Below are 9,132 nucleotides of genomic sequence, written 5' to 3'. Positions count from 1 at the left end.
ACTGCCATAGTTGAACCAAGGGCAGCTATTTGAGTTGCAACAAATGTAAGTTATTTGCCCAAAAAACACTCAACTGTTATCATATCTTGTTGTTTAAAAATAGAAATGACAACTTACAAATTCAGTGGGACCCTATCAGGCCCTCTGCAGAGGCCAGACATTCATTGCACGATGGACTAATTATTCACCTTAAAAGCCAGAAGGGATTCTTTTTTGTAACAGCCTGTCAATAGCCCTTATAATGTATCACCTGTTAGACCATTTAAATGTCAGGGAGAGCCAATTAAGCCTCTCAGGTTCATGTTGAGTGCAGTGGTCAAAATCACCACCTGGGAAGCGGGATGGAATGTGACGAATGCCATTCAGGTAACCTAGATTTTAGACTTCTCACCTTAGGAAAGATGCTTCTCTATCTTTATGTTTTATGTGTTTTTCCCACTCTCAAGAAATGTTTGTGGAAGATAATGAATGTTAGAAAGTGCACTGTATGAGCATTACCGGTATTGCGTTGTTGTTGTTTTTGTGCCTAGAGGATGCATTGGGTATATGTTTAATGGAAGGAACAGAAGAGCTGAGAATAATCCTGTGTAAAATGTTTGACAACAAGGCCATTTTAATAACTAAAGCATAATTTTAGTACGTAAGTAAATGTGTATTTTAGCAGTTTTCCCCTATTCATATGTCTATGCCAGAGTATGATTATTGAAAAGCTGTTCACAACTTCATCTGTTCAGATATTACCTTGTCATACGATCATCATAATCCTCAACACCATGTACTTTTCCAACAACACTAATTACCCTGTGTCCTACTGTCTGTCCTGACTCTGTCTATGTAGTTCATCTACATATTTACTCAGAATCATATTATAAACAGAGTGTGTTTACTTAGCTACATTGTTCTGTATTGCGATTTGACTGGAAGCCAGATTGTGCTCAGACTATCCAATTAGGAATTTGTTGCCAGATTAGATTGTTGTGTTAATGTTGTGTACTGATTAGTCTAGAGTACATGAAGAAATCCTCCTCTAATGTGTGTCAGTTTTCAAACAACCGTGTCTCTGGCAAAGATCTGTAATTTACACTCTCCTTGGTGATGACTCACACTTTATTAGAAAAATCACTGCATGTTCCCACTCTACCTGTTGTTTGTTTGTTTTTTCGTTTCTCCTAGGGTATGTTTGTTCTGGGGCTGCCTTACACTCTCCTTCAGAGTGGCCACCAAGGATTGCTTATGTTCCTTCTCGCTGCGGTCATCTACAACTACACAAGCCTTGTATCCTGCCTTTATGAGGACAATGAGGAGTGCCAGCCCATACGAGTGCAGGACACCTACGAAGACACCACCGTCTGCTGAGCGGTCGGCTGATGATGTATCCTATACCTGGTGTGTTACAGCATCATGTGTCTCAGCTTCTCCTTCCTACCCCTGCCCCTGGTCCGTGGTGACCTTCCTGACCCTGGTGCCCTGCATGGTGGTCATGGTGTCCAGACTCAGACTGCTTTGCTCCTTGGCCCAGTTCCTCATCACCTTCATCATGGTGGCCTACTGCCTGAACCAAGTCTACTGCTGGTCCTGGAGGAGGATGGTCTTCTTGGTGGACTTTGAAAGGTTCCTGGTGACTGTGGAGGTCATCATCTTCAGCTACACCTCCCAGATCTTCCTGCCCACTCTGGAGGGAAGCATGGAGGACAAGGGGGACTTCTCCTACATGATGAGTTGAACACACTCCCTGGCTTGTGTGTTGAAGACCACTATCTCTGTGCTGGCCTTCCTCACCTGGGGGTGAAGATATCAAAGAGGTGATAACTGATAACCTTCCCACTGGAGTATGCATAGTGGTCAACCTGTGTCTCCTGGATAAGGCCCTCTTCTCATACCCCCTACCCTTCTACACTGTGGCTGAGGTCCTCCAGAGCAGTGTTCTGAGGCTGGAAGTGGCGCCAGGCGGTGTGGAGACAGGGACTCTGGTTCTGCAGGGCTGTCTCCTGTTGACCATCCTCACGGCTCTCTTCATGCCCCACTTCTCCCTGCTCATGGGTGATGGGAGCAGCCATGACCTTCATCCTGCCATCTCTCTTCCACCTGCAGGTCAAATGGACTACCATGAGCTGCAGTCTCAAGGCCCTGAACCTTCTCATCTTAACTCTGGGATCTCTGTGTAGTTTATCGAGGGTGGTTTGCTCCATCAAGGCAATGATTCAGGCTATTAGGAGTTCATTAGCCCAAACTCTGTATAATGACATCAAGACTTATTGATGGTCCCTATTGAATTTCCCTGTATCAATGTTCTGGAACCTGCAAGTACATCTAAGGCACAAATATTATATGTATGATAGTATGATACCAAGCCATTGTTTGTGTGTTTGACATTCATTGATTTGATTTGAGTGATTGACACCAAGGCATCTTGTAAAATAAAGACGTGATTGGAAATGGTGGTAAACAATCTAGTGTGAGCAGCAGAGGAGGCTAGTGGAAGGAGCTATAGGAAGACAGGATCATTGTAATGACTGGAATGGAATTAATGGAATGCTATCAAACACATAGAAACCACATGTTTGACTCTGTTGCATTTATTCCATTCCAGCCATTACAATGAGCCCGTCCTCACGTAGCTCTTCCGACCAGCCTCCTCTGATGAGCAGATGTTTGCTCTGCTGTTTATCAAGTCATTATGATTCCTCCCTTACTAGTTTTGTTGTCTATAGCATAATTCACAATCTGTTGTTAATTACTATTACACTTGAAACTAAAAGGTATGGCAATGAATATTAAGTCCTTGTATAGGAAAATATATATTTACTACAGTATCTCAGACTATTAGAATGTTCTTATTCATCTGTTTTACAGGCAATATGGAAAATACTGTAATTGCATTGTAAAGACACATTTCTACTTGATAAGATATTAAATGTAACAGTTTTTGCAAGGATTTGCAAAAATACAATACAATACATTTTAAAGGACATTAAATGTAATCTAAGCCTTTAATCCAAAGAGACTGGCATGTGGAAATCAACGTAATCAATAATGGTGAGCACAAATATAGGCCTATTTTCTGTCAAAAGGACAGCTCATCAATGTCAGTTGCAGCCGACCAATCAAAACTGTTGCTTAAGTATGTTTAGACATTTCGTGTTTACCAGTTAGCTAGCCATATTATGCTAACGTTAGCTAGCTATCATCTCTAGCTTGGTAGAGGAGTGCATGCAATTAGTAGCCTAGACATCACTTGTTGCTGATATTGAATAAATTCGGGCAGTTATTGTAGATTTTATCTTTGGGGCTTTCAAAAGCTTTTTTTTTTACCTGGGTTGTATTAATTTGTCACAGAAGGTAGCACTAGAAAAACCTTTAACCTGTTGCAAAACATTTTGCAACTGAAACTGTTTTACCGTTAACTCTAGGAACCAATCGGAAGCAAACGAAACGGGGAGGGACCTACATGAATTTGTCCAATAGAAACTCAGAGGTGATGTGTCTCGTGTTTTGTGGGGAAAGCGCCCCCTGTGGCCACGGACCCTAAAGTATATGAAAAGATATCGATATCAAATGGAAAAATGCTAATTATATCAATAGGGACTTTCCATATCAGTGCCCATCACAACTAAATTGTATAATTAAACTGTACTTAGCATGCATAACAACCATGATCTCATCTCAGTAAATAGTTGGAGGATTCTAGTTTCTAACGTTTCCATACTTTCACGCTCTATAGATATAGCATAATTATGCTGTTGGAGCATAATTATATATGTTGTTTAACTGTTGTTTATCTCTGTTTGTGGTGGAGAAGATCACCTCATCTTAAACCAAGTGAAGTGAAATATATCTCTCATCATTATAATTATCTCATGGCATAATTCTGTGAGTATGTGCATACCTCTAATGTGTTGTCTATACTATCTTTGATTCCAATCGAGAGATAACTGTCACGTTCTGATCATAGTTCTTTTGTGCTTTCTTTGTTTTAGTGTTGGTCAGGACGTGAGCTGAGTGGGCATTCTATGTTTTGTGTTTCTATGTTGGGTTTGTTGTTTGACCTTTTATGGTTCTCAATCAGAGGCAGGTGTTTGTCATTGTCTCTGATTGGGAACCATATTTAGGTAGCCTGTTTTGTGTTGGGTTTTGTGGGTGGTTGTCTTCTGTCTTTGTGTCTATGCACCAGATAGGACTGTTTCGGTTTTTCACAGCAGGAGAGGCAGCAGCAGCAGCAGCAGCAGGAGAGGCAGCACTATTTAGAGAAATTGACTTGGGAGGAGATCCTAGACAGGAAAGGACCCTGGGCACAGCCAGGAGATTATCGCCGCCCCAAAGAAGAGCTGGAGGCAGCAAAGGAAGAGAGGCGCTGGAATGAGAAGCAGCACGGCGGCGCAGATGGAAGCCCGAGAGACAGCCCCAAAAATGTCTTGGGGGGGGGCACAGGGAGAGTGTGGCAGAGTCAGGAGTCAGACCTGTGCCAACTCCCCCTGTTTACCGTGAGGAGCCAAGGATGGAATCAGAGCAGTCGGCGAAGTTGAGGTGTACGTCTGAGAGTGTGGAGGAGTTATTGGACAAATTGGAGGAGAGTGAATGGAGGGGAGATTATGAGACATTTGAGGAGTTGTTGATAAAATTGGAGGAGAGTGAGGAGAGAGAGCTGATGGTTTGGCGTAGTATGCACGGCATTCACCCTGAGGAGTATGTTAGCTGTCTGATGCCACGTGTCAGTTCCTAGTACTCATCCTGAAACATGTGTTAAAGCTCTGGAACAATTGATGCCGGCTATACACACCAGATCTCCAGAGTACCTTCACAGTACCACCAGTGCCGGCACCCCGCACCAGGCTTCCTGTGCGTGTCCAGAGCCCAGTACTCCCTGTTCCTCCTTCCCGCACTCGCCCTGAGGTGCGTGTCCTAGGGCCAGTACCACCAATGCCGGCACCACGCACCAGGCCTACAGTGCGCCTCGTCTGTCCAGAGCTGCTAGAGTCTCCCGCCTGTCCAGCGCTGCTAGAGCCTTCCTCCTCTCCAGCGCCTCCAGATTCTCCCATCTGTCCAGAGCTGCTAGAGTCTCCCGCCTGTCCAGAGCTGCTAGAGTCTCCCGCCTGTCCAGAGGTGCTAGAGTCTCCCGCCTGTCCAGAGCCGCCAGAGCCGCCAGTCTGTCCTGAGCCGCCAGAGCCGCCAGTCAGCCAGGAGCCGCCAGTCAGCCAGGAGCCGCCAGAGCCGCCAGTCAGCCAGGAGCCGCCAGAGCCGCCAGTCAGCCAGGAGCCGCCAGTCTGCAAGGAGCCGCCAGTCTGCAAGGAGCCGCCAGAGCCGCCATTCAGCCAGGAGCCGCCAGAGCCGCCATTCAGCCAGGAGCCACCAGAGCCGTCAGTCAGCCAGGAGCTGCCAGAGCTGCCTGTCACGTTCTGACCATAGTTCTTTTGTGTTTTCTTTGTTTTAGTGTTGGTCAGGACGTGAGCTGAGTGGGCATTCTATGTTTTGTGTTTCTATGTTGGGTTTGGCCTGATATGGTTCTCAATCAGAGGCAGGTGTTAGTCATTGTCTCTGATTGGGAACCATATTTAGGTAGCCTGTTTTGTGTTGGGTTTTGTGGGTGGTTGTCTTCTGTCTTTGTGTCTATGCACCAGATAGGACTGTTTCGGTTTTTCACATTTGTTGTTTTGGTATTTTGTAGTGTTCACGTTTATGGTCTTTATTAAACATGTTGGACTCTAACCACGCTGTGCTTTGGTCCGATCCTTCGCCCACAGAAGAAAACCATTACAATAACTATGGGTACTAATTCCAATCTGCTATCTAATGTCCTTAGTCTTGATTCCCAAAAATATTGAAAAACTAGGGCAATTGGTGTTTAAGGCATATTGTCTGAGAGCTGAGAGGAAATCTGAATAATAACAGACTATTTCTGCCAGTCCTCCGCTCCCAGACTTGTTTCGTCTTGGTGCACCTCTCCAAGGACCGTGCTTGGCAGACACAGGGAGATTCCAGTAGACCTTAATGTTACTGTTACCCACATAACACATAGTGAGTCAAAGCTTAAAACTCAGGGTCCTTTTCATACAAGAGGGAAATCCAGGGTTTCAGTAAGAATTAAAACATACCGTGTGTACTGCAACTCTTCATTGAACTGGACAAAGTGTAAAATGTATAATAAATATGAGGTAGACCAAGCTTACTTTTGAAACCTAATATATTTAATATATAATACACTTTAAGGTTTTGGCTCAGTGGTGTTTGGTCAGTTTTCCTGTAATAACATTATCATCATCAATCCAGGGCAACTCATCTGGCCCTTTCAATGTATATCATCCTAAACCAATAGTGCACAAATGCTCAGACAGATTTGCAACATTGGCAGACAGCTCCAGGGCTCTTGCTGGAGACAAATCCACAGCACTAAATTCAATGTGCTTTGGTTTTACATGGCAAAGTGCCTGAAGGCCTACATCCACTGCTTTTGATTTGAGTTTTTTGCCCTTCCACCACAGTACCTCCACCGGGCTGCCCACACACTGGTACCATTAAATGCCAGACAAGTTACCAAATTATCCTTGCATCCATGTGATGTGGTGTGATTAGGGGAGCCACCCGGTTATGGAGGGTTCTGCAGAGGGAGATTAGGGGACCTGTGAAGCAGGAAGAAATGTCAAGAAGTGGCTTGTTGGAGCTGCCACGTCTCAGCTGCTCTCAGAGCTGCGATTTATTCCTAAAGCTCTCTGAAAGGCTCCTCACGCAGCGTGGCTATAGGCCACCAAATGGGCTCCGGACCCTCCACTTCAGTTCACGGTAGTTTTGTCCAGAACTAGAGAGCACAAGGGAAATAGGAACCAGTAATTACATAAATTTTTTTTGCAGGGTACCAGACAATAATACTGAGGTAGTAGTAGTACTTTAATCTATGTTAAAAATAAACTAATAATGATAACCAAGAACTTGAAAACTAAATGTACAAAATTTATATCATTAATAGTTATTTGCTGGCTATATGGGTACATGACATTTGAATACTTCAGAGTATTATGTATTGTTTGTTTTCTTGTTGCTGTGACAACAGAGTGGACCACCAAATCAATATTAAATCAAAGTTGCTCAAGTCCGTATGAAGAGGCATTCTATTAGGCTATTAGTATTATAATTACTGAGCAAACGTCCATAGTGGAACACATGAATTATAACATACTAAACATGTAACTCACAGACCCATGATTCAGAGTGTTTTCCTGAGAAGCAGGGCATTGCAGCTGAATGATTTCCAAATAATTCCAAATAATTCAAAGATATGGTCAGATTTTTAAGGAAAAACATTTTACTATTAGTGAGTAAAGGTAACAAATTATAATAATATAATAATGGCCTCTAAAATATGTCCATATAGCAATGTAGGATATGTTGTAAACAATGGTTTTCCATCAGGCAATGGTTTTCCATTAACATTCTGCATGTTGCCTTGTGAAAAACATGACTGTAAGCCGCGTCGTTAATTGATTAGTTAGGCATTGGTTTCTGTATAACCTGGAGAGGTCCCCGAGGACTGGAAATGATGACAGGCTTGTGTGTGCTGGCATTGTTTTGTCCTGATACACTGTTGGTACAGCGGGCATAGCAGTAACTATTGAAAACAACTATTGAAAACAGCTCAATGAAACATGAGATTTCACCAAGTGCTTCTGAACATGGATCCTTGTCAAGAGGCGTAGAAATGAGATCTTCGGACCGACACTCCAACAGAGGGCACCAAGCCTCATTGTAACTGCAGTCCAATACCCCTCACTATGCACACACTGGGAACCAATTATCTGGATGTGCAGTTTAGAGCAAATTAATAGTATGTTTTCAAGAGACTGCATTAACCCAGTTGTAAGGTATCGATTGGGGTCCCTGACCAAGGAAAGGGGGAGAGCATGGGAGTGCTGGTTTCAATTCACCCCCTCTTGGCTGCATCTCTTTCAATTCCGCTTCAATCTGCAGCCGTAATGAGGCCATTAAGGGCCGTCAACTCCACGGCCCACACTATTGTTCTCTCATTGGACAACGCTTTTAGAGCAGGATGTCTTCCAGTTGGGCCCTGAACCTGTAGGAGCTCTGTCTGTTCTGAACTAATCTAACATAGCTGGCGTAAAAAAAACGCCGGAAACTAAATCCCATACATACTGGTCTTGACGAGAAGAAGAAAAAACAGTTATATTCTGCAACTAATCCAGTAACCGTGGAGGAGGAGTTAAGATGAATTGCCTTGTTAACGTCCAAAAGCGGATGTCGCTTCACAGGCTCTCTTTCCATTTCCCCTGAAAACTGGAACATCCAGTTGTCGGGGATTCGGCAAAGGCTAGTTCTGAACCAGATATTGGATTTTTTTTATCATCTGGTATGTAATTAAAGGGGCCAGCGAAAGGCAGAGGTGATCTGAAACCACATAATCAACATCTGTCGGTCTGGCATGTCTGAATCCAGCCGGTTGGTCATTCCCCTGAACACACCATCTAAGTTAGAGTGAAAAATTAAGTCAAGAGTAACGCATACATTGAGCAATAGGTTTGATACCATCAAAAAAACATCTCAAAATATATCTGACACAGATCTGATGACGCTATATTTTTCAGGGTCTTTGTATATTTGAGCCAATTCTACAATTAGAGATATTGGAAGCAGCAGATGTCAGAGGTGTGTTGGAGCATGGTGGCACCTAATACCCTGGTGTCACAGCAGGACCAGGAGGGACACATGTGGCCCGTCTGTCTGAGGGCGGCAGTGGGTCTGCGTCCCAAATTGCACCCCAAAGGACCATAGGGCTCAGGTGCCATTTGGGATGCATCCCAGGTCTCCACTGCAGCTCAGTGACCCTGAGGTGATTATCCTCTCTCTGTGCCAGCCTGGAGGATGGGCTGGGTGGCTCCAACCCTGCCAGGGGTTTTCTACATTGGCACAGTCAGACACAGGCTGCTGCTGTACCCGGTCAGCCTACACTTCTACCATGACATCCTAATAATACCTCACAGTGGTGATGATAATACTAACTGTATATTGGCATGGACTTTAATAAAGTGAAAATAGTACTGTGATGTAATATCTCTGCCATTATTGGTAAGAGGGCTTACTCACGGATATTTGAATTCTACATCCAATATAATATTCAAAAGGATCAGT

The 9,132-nt window shown here is 43.9% G+C and overlaps 1 pseudogene; it reads left to right on the top strand.

Moving 5' to 3' along the window:
* The first annotated feature begins 300 nt into the window (after positions 1 to 300).
* LOC110529201 (vesicular inhibitory amino acid transporter-like) lies at positions 301 to 2,259 on the top strand (annotated as a pseudogene).
* Positions 2,260 to 9,132: the final 6,873 nt, after the last annotated feature.

This window comes from Oncorhynchus mykiss, chromosome 8, assembly GCF_057628025.1.
Source record: "Oncorhynchus mykiss isolate SJ-2025 chromosome 8, ASM5762802v1, whole genome shotgun sequence".
Lineage (NCBI taxonomy): Eukaryota > Metazoa > Chordata > Actinopteri > Salmoniformes > Salmonidae > Oncorhynchus > Oncorhynchus mykiss.
The sequence above is the reverse complement of the archived record's forward strand: the minus strand, read 5'-3'. Positions and strand labels throughout refer to the sequence as shown.